Source organism: Thalassophryne amazonica, chromosome 8 (genome assembly GCF_902500255.1).
Source record: "Thalassophryne amazonica chromosome 8, fThaAma1.1, whole genome shotgun sequence".
Taxonomy (NCBI): domain Eukaryota; kingdom Metazoa; phylum Chordata; class Actinopteri; order Batrachoidiformes; family Batrachoididae; genus Thalassophryne; species Thalassophryne amazonica.
Window position 1 is genome coordinate 39,990,840 of NC_047110.1, and position 15,273 is coordinate 40,006,112.

Here is a 15,273-nt window from a genome sequence, read left to right on the forward strand (position 1 = left end):
CTTTTTTCTTCTTCTTTTTCTTTTTTTGCACCATATTGACACTCTTGGAGAAACCACTCCAGAATAAAATGATCACCGGTGCCTTCGTTTAGTTCATACTGAGTAAATGTTGACCGGCTGTAGCTGATCTGAGTGTTGGAAATTCTGAAAGTTAATCACTCTTTTTTTTTTTCTTTTGCATTCCTTTAAATCAGCTTTTCCTTCAAACTGCTGATGATCACATATTATTGGACTGCACAGGCAGAATGAAGAAACACTTTTTGTTGTGTGTTTTTTTTGTTTGTTTGTTTGTTTTTTTGTAATGAGCATATGATGTGTGAGTGACATGTGCACTGCGCATGTCTCATGGCCACCATTTTGTGATGAGAAGTTTATTGCACAGACCCCATTTTATGAACTTTGCTTGCACACACTCTGACGTCAAAGCCCCAGAAAGCAAATGATTTCACACGGCTCGGGTTTGATCGGGAAATCCCACTTGTCGCGCTTTTCCTGATGATTTGAGCTGTCCTGCACTTGAATGGACGACCTTTGACCTTGCAGTGATATTTTGAGGTGAAGTGGCGCTCGTCTGCATTGGTGCTCGGGTGCGCTCGTGCTCGCTGACGCCTCTGTGCGTGTGTGAAAGCAGAAAGTGGCGGTCACAGTCTGCTGCGTGAGGTGATGGATGGGGTCAAAGGTCAGCTTGTGTTAATAAGACATGATGTGCCGCGCTGGGACCTCGGTCCCATGAGGGATAACCCCCTAATCGGCATTAGTTAATGTGTTAGTAATCTTTACCTCCTTAAAGCAAACATCAGAGGGACCCTGAATGGGGCTGCTTGGCCCTCCGTGTAAAGCTTTTGACCCCGGGGTCACGGCCTTTGTTCCCCTCTCGATGTGGAGTGCCCGCAAAGGTCTCGGGTGTAATAGAGAAGTTGTTTAGACACGTGTGATGCTTAAACGAGCCCACCTCATAGGCTCCTGCTGCTGGAGAGCGAGTAAAACATCTTCCCTCCTCGCGTAGGATCCGCCTGTGGTTAGCTCGTACCCCTTTGAATAAGTCCGTTTGTGTTTTTATGTGTCACATGTCACGGCTGGTATGTTGATGTAGCGGTAGTTGCTGACCAAGCAGAGAACCAGCCCCTTCCTCATCTGACTAATGCCTCCTTGATGTTTGCAAACGGCTAAGTGCAAATATAGTTTGTCTTTGTGGCTCCACTGCTTGGTGTAATTTCATATCCCTGCAGCTCTGAGCTGGAGAACCTGCAGAAAAACACATCCCTAATTATACTCCGTCCCCTTAAGTGACCTTTCAGCGCAGAGCCGAGTATTTTTAACAGCACATGTTCTCTTTAAGGATATAGTATGACTGATAAAGATTACAAAATTAGTCATATTTTGAATTTTTTGATGCATACTACGTAGGTGCGATATTTTATAACTGATTTTTTAGATAATTTTTTATTGTCCTCCTGCATATGTGTAATATAACAGGACAAGCAATAAAACACATTTTACTATTGAAGATGTTACTGACGCTGTGCTGCTTTTATATCGATTCATTCAAATTAGGAATTATTATTGCCCCCCCCCCAAAAAAAATATGGTTTGCTAGTTTCCACAACATCTCTGCCATTTTGTTCCATGTATCAGTCAGGCGGTTTGATTGTATCATGAAATGTGGCTGGTTAAGAGCTGGTATACTTTTGCAGATGCAGAAATGTTTGATTTATTCGATAAAGGCCACAGAAAAAGTAGCAGTGAAAGCAGAAGCGGTTCGAAAGCTAATTTCTGAATTGTTGAAAATGTCATGTCAGCATGAGAGACTGAAACATAATTGTCTGACCATGTTGGTACAGTTATTTGGAAACGCAATTTTTTATTTATTCTCTCTTCTTTTTAACGTACAGGAGTGTAGACGTAAAAGCTGGCAGGAATCCAACAAGCTAATTTGTGTCCTCAAATTTAACTGATCACTGTGCAAAAGCATAAAAGTCAAGAGTTGTGTTTTTTGTTGTTGTTGTTGTTTGCTTTAAATTCCAAATCATTGTGACAATTTTTAAATCCACATTCGTGTCGACACTGTAACACAGTCGTGTTTGTCTCTTGGTTAAGGTGCACGATGAGATGACCGGCGCGCACGCCTGAGTCTGACCGACTAGTTGCGTTTTGTCTCCACAATAAGTCGAAAATGTCCTCGTGACGGTCGTGTTGGTGCTCCGGTGTTATGAGTTCAAACCTGTTGAGCTGAGAGAGAGAGAGAGGCAGCGGCGAGAGTTAACTGTGGAGACTCCACGTCTCTCTGTAGTGAGGAGGAGAGCCGGCCAGGAGCAGGGGAGGCGGCCGTGTTGCGACAGCCGACAGCAGCAGCCATGTTAGATAAATCTGTCTGCGCTCCAGCCCCACTAAGAAACTCCAAAGAAAAAAGAGTTTTTCTCAGTGAAAAAAGTCGTAAAAGTTGAGCCCCCACCTTTTGTCCCTGCCGGGTTGCAATCCCTCTTCAACTCTCAGCAGTTTTTAATAGTCCCACAGTCCCACACTTTACATAGTTCCTTTTTCTCTCCTCCACAGAGCTCCTGTAGTTCAACATCAAGGATTTTAGGCGTGAGTGTGGGGGGGAGTTGGAGGGGTGGGGGGGGGGGTAGCTTTGCCTGTACGAGCTCAGCCTCTCCTGCTTTTGGAGCCCAAACCAAAATCAGGCAGGAATTTGTTGTACAATAGCGTTACAGTAATACGCCACAAATGGAAAAAGCCAAACGCTGATTGCCGAGGAGAGTAGGTGGCAGAAAGAGGGAGGAGCAAAAAAAGGGGAGAGAGAGAGAGCTAGCATGTGCGAGGGACTCGGCAAGGAATAATCGATACCATCTAAGATGGTGGAAACCAGCCGTCCCTCCATTTCTACCGTGCACGTGTTGGATAGAGCTCGGCACATCTTTGCAACTTTAAAAAAAAATTTCACCTCTTTTAGGGACGGTGACGGGGTTTCTTGCTGCTTTACTGTGGCAGCTGTTTGTCCCTGTGCAGATTAAATAAAAGAAGCTCGCAGACTATCAGCCTTTTTTGACTGGGTGCCAAAATAGCTGTAAGGTTTTAGCTTTAGTGTCGCATCTGCTTTGTGACAGGAGGAGGGTCCAAGCCCACACATTACTGAAATAAACACTGCAGAAGCTTATCTTTTTCTTCCACATGTGCTTCTGGCCTGTTCTGTGCGTTCACACTAGCGCCTTTGAAGCGCTCAGCTCTTTCAGAACGGGCTGCAGCGGCAGCAGCCGGAGCCCCGGCGCGGCGAGAGAACAGGTTAATAATTCAGCCAGCTCTGTGAAGTGCTGTGCATTCTCTTTATTTTCACCAGTTGATATGTTGAGGCGCTGTAAAGTGTGTCCGAGTATGGCGCACGAGGGCGCACACTGCGTCTGCGCGCTGCCGGAGTGGATTTGTATGTCATTCTTCCTCCTCTACCCCTCCTACATTTAGTGCTTTCCACCCTCCCACTCTCTCTCTCTCTCTCTCTCTCTGTCTCTCTCTCTGCATCTCTGTCTCTCACCCATCTTCTGCTCCCTCCGCCTTCCCCCCTCTCGTCTCCAGTGTACATACAGTTCCTTGTCATGTTGGACATGTGATGAAAAAGTGACTGGTTTGCCCGCTCCACCATACCTCCACTTTCATCATCTCTCGTTCACTGTGCGCCTCTGCTGTTTCTCCTGCTTTTGGTCGTTCTGTTTTCGGTTGCTCCCCACTTTCTGCCTCAGCCACACGCAAGGGGGAGACTTGAGCTCAGCGAGCGGAAAAAAAAAAGAAGAAAAAAATATCTGCTGCTATTTCTACAGTCAGGGCCTCCCCCAACCCGCCCTTCCATACAGGCTCTGGGGTTTTTGTTTTTTTCACTCACTACTAGCTGGATTTTAACCCTCTGCCTCCAACAATCTGCACAGCAGCCCTGCACAGCCTGGCAACAAGTTGCTGTTTCGGGGGCCTTGTCTTCATTTTTGGTGCATTGATTTGTTTTTCATCACTTTGGATTTTCTTTTTTTCTACTTTATATTATTTTGCAAAAACAAATTCGGTGGCTTTCTAATTTTCACATCTGAAGCCATTTCCTGCAATATTTTTCAGATTTTTTTCTTCTTTATTTTGTTTTTTGATGGAAATTTGCCAGAGTGCAATTTGGCCGTGTCACAGGCCTTGTGCCGCCTGGAGAACTTGGGGTGTCGTTTCTGCGGAGTGAACCTGCCGCCGGCGGAGTCTTGGTATTGGCGATCCTCACAGGTGATGAGTGCAGAACTGAGATCCGAGCTTGTGTTTGAGACATGTCCTTCGTCTTGCTCTCTTGGCTGGTGTCTCTCCGTCTTCCCTCTCACCTGTCCTGTGCCTCTTCTTCTGCTCTCTCTTGTTGTCTGTCATTCGGAACATAGGAGTGGACGGTGTGCTGAGTCGGTGCGCCTGGTCTAGGACAGGTGCCAAACAAAGGAGATTAAAAGGCGACAAGAAAGGGGAAGAAAAATGTCATTTAGAATTTCAAAATTGTTGCTGCTGGACATCAAGAATAAGCGCGCATATTGTGTCTCTGTGACCAGTTTGTGGCGTTACGTGCAAAGTCTCATTATCTGGACAATGAGTAAGGCAGAGGTTCTGAACACTTTACCACACTTATTCTTGTGAAGGCATGCGATTGGTGAACAGAGAGGGAGCAAAGTGTGAGAGCGGCTTATAGACTGCTGAATTATTCATGCTTCCAGACGAGGCTGGCGCTGGACTGGTTGTGCTATTTGCATGCATCAGCCATGCTGTTTGCCTGTTTGCGAACATTCCTCATTCAAAGACTTTTTAGCCAGAGACTTGCAGGCAGCATCATGGCCTCCTATTGTCTCAGGCCTCTCAAGCCTGGACCCAGACGAGCCGCGAGCATGGAAGAATCCGGGCTTGGCGGTGGTGGGGAGGTGTGTGTGTGTGTGTGTGTGTGTGTGTGTGTGTGTGTGTGTGTGTGTGTGTGTGTGGAACATTTCTGTGAAGGGGACAGTTTGAGGGAAATCTCCAAAGCGTGTCCCCGTGCAGGCTGATGGCTTTCTGTGGAGCACAGCGGGACAAACAGCTGAGTTTGACCGTCTTTGCGCCAGATAACCGGTAAGTAGCGTCTGTGTGCGTGCATTTGAAAGTTCCTCGTGTTTGCAGTCCAGACAAATAAACATAAACATATGATGCATTGGACAAGAGCGTTCCCACGACTGAATGTAAAAGTGTGCACGCTGGCGCTGGTGAGGAATGCACCGTCGAGTACAACAGAGGTAGATACCACAACTGCTTCCTTCAACTCTGACAATGAAATTTTCACCACGTCAGCGCCTCATCACACAAAAAACAAAATGTAACTTCTTCGTGCAAAAAAAAAAAAGAAAAAAAATTTAAAAAAATCAAAAAGAGAGACAGAGCTGCAGTCATAAAGAGAGCTTTGACTGCTGTCACAATGAATTCCTGGTTGTGGGGTTCGGTGGAAGGCCTGTGATGGCTGTGGTTCATGTTCAGTACGTGCTGTACGAGAACATGTACGTGGCGTCCTAATCAGTGTGACTCATGTTCTCAAAGGCTTAACTGTCAGCTAATTTTCAATGATAATATCCTGTGCTTTTTTTTAATTGGATGTGTTCGGTCATATTTAATAATTATAAAGAGGAGAGAATAATGAACAAAAACAACAACAACAACAATCCAAATGTTTCTCTGTTTGCTGATTAATTTTGTATTCTACAACTAAATGTAAAGGTGATCGATCAGAATATGTTAAGCATCAGGCGAAACTTATATGGCTTCTACTTGTCCAACATTTACAGACATACTTTAAATCTAAAGGAGAAACAAACCCAAAATAAATAATAAAGCGACACACAGCATCAATGACGAAAATGTTAATAATAGTTTTTGTTCATTTAAGTTGGCGTAAATGTTGTTTGGCTTTTGCGTGTTAAAACTCTTTGTAAAGTTCTCGGTAGATAAATCGATAGATTAAATGTTGATTCCAGTTTGTAGTCCTGAATATGCAGCTTGAATCCAGTGGAATCGTTGGCATTTCATTCATTTATTTTTTAATTTTTTTATTTTGAAGGAAATACTAGTGATGAATTTGCAGCTGAATTTGTGCGTGTGTGTTTCTATGACTATAAGCTCTTTATTGAGAGCAGTGGATACACAGTTTGGCTGGCATGGGATCACACTCCTCCACCCCTCAGGCCTTTTTGGCAGTGGATGGCAGGATTCCAGGGAAAGGTTGCATGTTGAGAAGCAGATGGCAGCCTGGTGAGGGTTTGCAGTATTTTCTCTCTGGAGAAGTATTCCTGACCAAACCACCACCCTGATATAACCTCACAAAGAGCCATTCTATGCACAGAATTAAAACAGGATCGTCTGCAGCGAACGCAAACGGTCAAACGTAAGTGTCTTGCATCTTATTTGTTTGTGCGGGACCCCTGGGGTTACTGTTTGATTGATTTATTTTTGCTTTTCAGTTTGTGTTCTTTGTTAGATGGAATGCTCCACATTTTAAAACCTTGCAGATTTCCAAAATAAACATTTGTTTAATCAATTGCTATCAGTTCCCGTATTTTAGATCTGCTTTTACACTGATCAGTATTTTTAAATTTTGTCTACAGGTTTTCCATCACCACAGTGTAAAAGCAAAGCTAAATGCAGGCAACAGCAAAAAGAAAAACAAGTTTACAAACTTGAACTTGGACTTTCTCAGTGGCCATAGACTTGCCTGACAAATACACCTGAAATAAATGAGATTTTCCTGAGAATATTCACAGTTAGTACGTCCTTTTGTAAATGTTTCTGAACATAACTTTGCCGTGGATTGTGTTTGGTATCTGATCACACTGTTTTAAGAATTATTCTATAGTAATCTGAATAATTCGTAATAAAAACTAAAAATTACTTACTGGAAAAATCAGTTATGTTTTAATTTTATTGTACCTTATGAGCTTGTGTTTGTTTTGCACGGATTCAAATATGCTGTGTTAAATGAAGAAATATATTGGAAGGCAAAATATAATAGAGGTTTCTTTTTCCTTTAAACAATTGGTTCTTGTGAATTTTAAAAGTTCTGTGTTAAAGTTTTTAAAGTGAAGCTCAAAGAGGATTTTTTTTATTGTTATTATATGTGAGGGAGAAAAATAATAGTTACTCTTTTATAGTCACATTATTTTTTTTTCTCTTTCATATGTTTATGAATAAAAACGTCACTGTCTCTGCACATTATACATCATAGAAATACAGAAATGTGTGTGTGTGTGTGTGTGTGTGTGTGTGTGTGTGTGTGTGTGTGTGTGTGTGTGTGTGTGTGTGTGTGTGTGTGTGTGTGTGTGTGTGTGTGTGTTTTTCCATCCTTTTTTGCCAGAACATGGCTTTGATTTTTGTAAATAAGTGGACATAGTGTATCCCAAAATTTGCCCTTTTTTTGTTGTTTGTTTGTTTGTGGCAGAAAGAAACAATATTGAGTCTTTTTAATAGGAAAAAAAAATCTAAATTATGTTCCTTAACCGAACTGTAAAAATAAATATCTACAACATAATATAATAATAATGATAATATAATATAATGAATCTGAATATTGTGCTTCTATCTTTCAGTTTCTTCACAATATACTAAACTGAACTGTCAGAGTGACTCACACAAAAGTCTTTGTATCATTTAGTGATTTTTTTTAAACAGAAAAAATAGCTGTAAAAGTCACGGCTTGTTTTATACTAATAGACATGTATGTATGCAACAGTTATTACTTTTTGTAATGCACTATTATTTAATTTTAGTCATATAGGACTTGAAACGTGTAATGTTTTTGGTAGGGGTCTGAATTTGAAATTATTATTTTAAATAATTTTTTTTATTTATATATATATATATATATATATATATATATATATATATATATATATATATAATATAGCAGTAATTATTTATGCATTTACATTTGCCTTCTTATAATTACATGAACGTTTTATCCTGTTATAATTTGGGGCCCCATGTAGAAAAGAGAAGCTGATATCACAGAATTTTTTTTTTCTTTACTTGAGTTTTCTAGTTTGTTACAATAGCAATTGTTTAAAAAGTACTTTGATTGTCATCAGTAAACTCCAAATTATGAATCAAGCTTATTGTTGAGATGAGAGAACAGACCAGTGTCACCTAATAACAAACCATTGAGGAGCCAGTGTGCTTAAAGTGAATAATCTGTCATCACACATAAACAAGCAGCATCAGTGGACGTGAACACTGCTTTGGTTGTGCAAACGTCTCAGAACTGTGGGCCGTTTTTGACCTGAAGCTGATTTTATTGTTAGCAAGTGTTGCAGCAGCGTTGTGAGTCAGACCCTTTGGTTTGTGCGTGTGTGGTTTGGATTGTGTGTCAGTGCAGTGTGTTAATTCCACGAAGCACACATTGAAAATGACTCATTCTAATGCAATGACACACTGTTTCATTTGTTAAGGAGATAAATTGCTGTTTGAAATTTTGGGAGGGCTTTTTTTTGTGAGATTGCTGTGATGTTGTGAATTCTGTTCAGTTTCCTCCGGGTGAATATGAAATCCAGAAGCGAGAAACAGGAGCCAAATGAGCACTCACTGTAAATATACGTGGTCTGTCCATAAATTAATGGTCATTTTTATTTTTTTCAAAAAACTATATGGATTTCATTCATATGCTTTTACGTCAGACATGCTTGAACCCTCGTGCGCATGCGTGAGTTTTTCCACGCCTGTCGGTGACGTCATTCGCCTGTGACCACGCCTTGTGGAAGGAGTGGTCCCGCCCCCTCATCGGATTTTCATTGTCTGGAAATGGCGGAATGAAAAGGACTTTTTTTTCCATCAGAATTTTTTCAGAAGCTGTTGGAGACTGGCACCTAGAAACCATTCGAAAAATTTATCTGGCTTTCAGTGAAAATTTTACGGGCTTCACAGAGAATAAGGACTTTAACTACAGTTTTAAGGACCCCTTTAAGGACGGTCGGTGCGCCGCGCTGCGAGCTGCGAGGATGCGGCACAAACCACTAGATCATTTCTAAGCTGATGGCTCTGTGGATACGAGACCGTCGTGTGCTCTTTCTCTGGTTATCACAAGAGCTGGACATCAGCCATTTTCCAGCAGATTTCACTTTTAACAAGAGATTTTGTCATGGAAAGCCGCGCGGAGGCTTCGCGCGTCACGACCGATTCGCTGATGAAGCGAGACAAAGGAACACCTCCGTTTCGGAGTGTTAGAGGACAAGTTGGGACATGTCTATCTCGGCTTTCAGTGCTTACCAGTCGAGTGAGTATAAAAGAACTTGTGGAGAGCTGGACATGTCCCACACAAACCATTTATGTTTCTCATCCTGTCAGAGGATTTTGGCTTTTTGCCATTTAGACTTTTATTTTTCAGTAAATGTTATCAGTGTTGCATCTCATTAGATTACGAAGTGCTATTTCAAAAATCAACCTTTTCATTGAAACATCAATAAATTGCAAAACAAACCTGCTTTTTGTGAGCGGAGTGTATCACAGACACAAACATAGCAAATCCAGAAATGTCAATATATATATATATATATATATATATATATATATATATATATATATATATATATATATATATATAGTATTTACCATTCTGAATATATTTTATAATATAACACAATGCTAAAATACCCTCGGCCGTATGAGCACAATAAAAATAGGAAACAGAATGTGACCTTTTGACCCCTTAAAATAGGTCAAGGTTAAAGGTTAGCCATCTTTGAACTTGTACAAGGTCTGTGTCCCAAGAATGTTCCCTGTGAATTTGAAGACCCTGGCAGTAATAGGACTGGAATTATGCTGAGCAATATATATATATATATATATATATATATATATATATATATATATATATATATATATATATATATATATATATATATATATATATATATATATATATGTGTGTGTGTGCACACACTCATCTTCAACCACTTACTCCACTTAACGGTCACAGGGGGCTGGAGCCTATCCCAACAAGCATAGAGCGTGAGGCGGGGTCTGTCAGTCTGTCACAGGGCCACATATAAACAAACAACACATTCACACCCGCACACACATCTACGACAATTTAATGTTTCCAATCCACCTAACCTGCATGTCTTGGATGTGGAAGAAAGCTGGAGCACCAGGAGAGAACCCACACAAACATGGGGAGAACACGCAAACTCCACACAGAAAGACCACAGGTGGGAATCGAACCCATGACCTCCTCGTTGTGAGGCAACAGTGCTAACCAGAGGTAGGATGAAGTCGCTGTCAAGTCATTATCAAGTCATCAATCTACAAGTCCCAAGTCAAGTCTGAAGTCAGCTTGCAAACAATTGGTGGTCATTATGACTGAGACTTGATTTGGGACTTGCTGATTCATGACTTGAGAGTGACTTGATGGTGACATCGTCCCATCTCTGGTGCTAACCACTAGGACACCGTGCTGCCCTATACATATATATAAATGTATGTGTGTGTAGCAGTCTGCAGGAGCAGGTCACTGCTTGCTGAAACAGCTGGAGTGAAATTTCCTGCTTGTAAAAGTGATGTGTTTTCTGTCAAAACCTGTGAGACATTTATTAATATTATAGAGCTGTCAATCATGTCAGTCTACTATATGCATTTATAAAGCAGTTACAGTACCAGACATTTGGCTTTCAAGGAAATCTCTGAAATGTTTTAACCTTAGCTCTGTTTTAGATCTTTTAGGGGACAAATTTTCACTTTGTACAAAAATTAAATTAATCAGTACAATATTGATTTACAATGCAAATCCCGCCCTGGCCTGTACAATGTTATTGTATGGGGCAATCAAAAACATTCACAATAAACCACTTCTTGTCACTACTACACAGGTGAAAATGTCATTAGATGTACCTGGTAGGATCAAGCTAAATGTGTGCATATTTACCTCACTAATTATACAATTATACAGTTAGCCGCTTACCTTAGCCTCATAGACATCCAGTGGCACTGCTGCATCGTGTTATTCTAATTTGCAGTTGTTTCATTAGTTATTACAATCATATTGTCTTACGTACAATTTATACATGTTAAATAAAGCCCCTCTATCAATCAGACAATCAAAAACAAATTACGTTGTCTGCAGGAGGACATGCTTGTGCGCATATATGAGCTTTGATAAGAGCGTAAGTTGTGCAAATCAAGGAATATTTGTAGATCACCCTCTGTGCATTTGCAGGTATTAATGAAACAAATTTAACTCTATAGAAAGTTTGCTTTTAGTTAGCGGAAGTTAGCATGCATGCTAATGACCACAAAATGTCTTGTAAATGACTACAGAGGTGTTATCAGGTTCCAAAAGCAGCAGTTTTAGAAGTGTTTATTATATTATATATTATATTATATTTTACATAATATATGACACAGACGTTATATTTATACACAAACGAAACAGTGTTTTGCAGCTAGCTACCAGCCTGTGAGGTCACCATGCTAACATCTGTGAAATGTCTTGTAAATACGTTCAGAAGTGTTATTGGGTTCCAAAAACACAGTTTTCAGTTTTAGAACTGCTTATTTGTCACTAGCCTTTACAAAATATATGAGAAACATATAGTGTGTATGCTAACATCACATGCACACACGTGCATGCTAACGTCCACAAATTGTCTTGGAAATCAGTTCAGAGGTGTTATTCCGTTCCAAAAACAGCATTTTCATTTTTCAGTGTTTATTTCTCACTATATGAGAAAGGTATTATTTCTAGTCTAAAATGGAGCGAAGTTAACAACTAGCAAAACCAGGAAGTGATGTCACCACTCTAACGTTTGCTAAATGTTTTGTAAATCCTTCCAGGGGTGTTATCAGGTTCCAAAAACAGCGTTTTTAATTTTAGAAGTGTTTATTTCTCACTAGCTTTTACATAATATATGACAAAGGTGTCATTTCTAGACAAAAGCGAAGCAACGTTAGCAGTTAGCGACGCCGGGATGTGACGTCACCATGTTAACGTCTGCAACATCATCATGCTAACGTCTGTGAGATCTACATTAAAATTAGGTATAGAATGTCACTTTTTAGCTTCTTAAAATACCTCTTAAATAAGTCAAGGTTAGCCATCTTTGAACTTGTCCAAGGTCTGTGTCCCAAGAATGTTCCCTGTCATTTTGAAGACCCTGGCAGTAATAGGACTTGACTTATGTTGAGCACAGACAAATGGGCAGATGGACGGACGGACAGACAGATGCATGGACGGATGGACTGAAAGCCTTGTTAATACCTGATGGCCATATTTGATGGTCTCGGGTATTAAGGACTTGGTTGAAAGATTCCAGATTTTCCTTTAAAACCATCTCGAGGTCAGCAGGGCTTATGTTGTGTGTTGGGGGGTTTGGCTGGATGTTTTTGTGTTGTTTTCTTTTCTTTGCTCTCCAGGTGGTATGCAAACTGTTTTTTGTCTGTGGAGAAGGTGCTGGCAGAAGAGTCCTTCACTCTCATCAGCATTATTAGCTGCACCTGTGGATGATGCTCACGTGCAAACCTAAAGACTTTCAGCTGAAGCAGATAATGAGATGGCGTTCTGCATTTAAGCCATGAGTGGTTCAAGCAGAATTGCTGGGAACTCGACCTTGTGACGTTCGTTTGTGAGATGCTGAGGACCACGCCAGGGTTTGACACATCGTGCCTGTGAAGGAGGACGGGTGAGGGACACATGCTGTCAGCACACATCAGAGGTGATTATTGTCTGAATGATCGTTAATAGTAATTTGGCATTCTGTTACGCAGTATATTTGAACATTGATGAGAATTGTGCAGTTTGCTTCTCACTGCCGTGGCGTACGGACTGATGATCCTCCACCTGTTGTGAGAAGCTGCTCATTTACATAAAGCTTAAATTCAGACCTGAATGTGTTGCTGATAGTGTGTGCCTCTGAAGGATATTTGCTGTAGCTCTGTTGACTTACCTCACTTTTTCCATCCTTCACAGAGTCAGTTTGTCGTGTCCACCTGAGGGGTGTGTTTGGCGGTGAATCTGAGTCCAGAAGCGCCGAGGCTTCGATCCTTTTGGGCGCTGGAGAGCGCGCCGTCCTTCACTCCGCCAGGACAAACCAAATATTTATGTTGTACACTAATTATTGCACTGGAGGGGAAATAAAACTGTTTTGTTTGTGGAACCGCTTTCTGGTTATTTAGCGCTGGGTTCGGTCAGACGTTGGTCCGCTCCTCAACCTGCGTCTGCACATAACAGCTTAGTTGTGGTCCTACCAAACAGTGTGGGCAGAGCAGTGGCTTTACAGCACCTACTAGAGGCAGTGACACAGTGCTACATACTGTATACATAGTATGTTGAGAAATCAGCAGGATCTGGGGAAATAAAAAACAAACAAAATACAGCAGGGTAAAGTAGCTCAAACCTTGATAAATTTTTGTGTTGCAGGTGTTTAACTACTGCACAAAACCACATTTCAAGCCTCAGTACACACAATAATTATGTATCTACACACACATGCACACGAGCTGTAAACCATGCTGCTCCTCGTTTCCATACGTGGAAGCCATTAGTCCATTACCCCTTTGACTGCTGAGGATTGGGGGTCATTTTATCCTCCCTGTGTTAATCAGGATGTCAGCTGGGAGTGTCACGTGTAATTTATCCACAAAACCGCAGCAGCTCTGCAGAGATGGCGAGCGCACTCATAATGACATAATAGTGGACTGGGGAGAGTTTCAGGGGGTGACGGATGATGTCGATTTTCCCTGCCCTGTTCTCCTCGGGCTTTTCTTCCAGACCTTCTGAAACTCGACCTATGAAAGCTTCACGTGGTTGCTTTATATGTGAGGCCTTGGGCTAAGGTCAGGCGGTTCCCGCTCTCGAGGGAATGTCGTCAGCACACTAAAGCGTCCCGGATTCATTTCACACAGCCACATTAACATTTAGAACTAGGGAAATAAAATGCTAAATGCACCAAATACGTTTGAGGGACTTTTCGTTGGGTTGCGTTATCACTGCGAGTGTCTTTCAATGCAATTACTTGTTCATGAACCTGCCAGGGAAAGCGATATTCCAGATAAGGGCGAGCCGCTCCACTCAACTTTTCTTTTCCAGCACTCGTATATTCTTCAGCTTTTGGCTTCCGCTGTGGCCAAGGCAAATCAGTCAGAGGAAAAGTACCGAATCAGCAGAACAGCTGCGCTCATAGGTACGTAAGTATAATGGCGCTCAGCTGTGTGTTTGTTTGAAACCGAGGTGTGTTCCATAGACCACTGAAAACCTGTTCTAAACTCGAGCCCAGATTTTTCTGCTATGAAACTATCATGAAATGGAACTGGCAAATAAAATGAATAACATAAAACTAATGGAAAAATAGAAAACTTTAATAAGTCTGGATTACAACGTATGTTTATGTTGGTTTTGATTCTCCCCAAGTTGTTGAAGGATAGCATGAAGAAAGGGCTGGTCACAGTGTCCAAATGCAGCGGGGACTGAGGTCTGCCTGCACCTGGTGGGATATGGAGGCCATTAGGTGGTGAAAGGAGGATGAGGATCAAGTGTTGCTAAATGAGATTTCAAATGCTTCACCTCAGGGAGCCGTGGTGGATGACTGCTCTGTCTTTTTGTGAGATTTGACACTTTGTGCACAAGTGGCTTTCCTTGCCAGAAAACCTCTCAGTTCTGAGTTTTCCATCTAAATAGTAAAGCACCAGGTGACACTTGCATATTAAATGGAACAACTAACACACTCATGACTAATTACGTGACTTATTACCACCCCCTTTTGCGTCCTGCACATTTGTGCTCAGATTATATATTTTAAATATATGTGGATGCGCATTTGAACGTGCACCATAAATTACCAACACAGAGGGCCCTAATGTTTGAAGCAAAATTTACCCCACTGACACTGAGGTGAGGTATCCTTCAGAATAAAATAGAATATATTTTCAAGTTCATCAGCCTGTTTCTGTATCTGTCACTTTTACATGTTGCTGGCCACGCCCCCTCTTCAACCAGATAGGTAATGGGGGCCGATGCTGTGACTGAACAGTCCCTTTGCTACAAACCAAGTGACGTATATCACGAAGTCTAAAACAAGCTATTTCGGGTATAAATGTAGCTTAAACAGCAAACAACTACAATTTATGCCGGAACTGGTCAGTAAAAATTTATTTAGCTCCATATGATTAGTCTTTTTACATTTGAATTCAGTAAAATGTGACAGCCATTATGTTTGTTTGTAAGTTTATTCTCAGGGATATTTCTTTTGTGGAACCATGGTTTTTGTCTGCCAAATA

The 15,273-nt window shown here is 41.2% G+C and overlaps 1 long non-coding RNA gene across 1 annotated transcript; it reads right to left on the reverse strand.

The window, feature by feature from the left end:
* Positions 1-339: 339 nt before the first annotated feature.
* LOC117515463 lies at positions 340-4,283 on the reverse strand. The gene is made up of 2 exons (XR_004562157.1): positions 2,222-4,283; positions 340-1,245 (listed from the first exon to the last, which is right to left on the reverse strand). It is a non-coding gene; the product is annotated as an uncharacterized LOC117515463 (long non-coding RNA).
* Between the last annotated feature and the right edge of the window lie 10,990 nt (positions 4,284-15,273).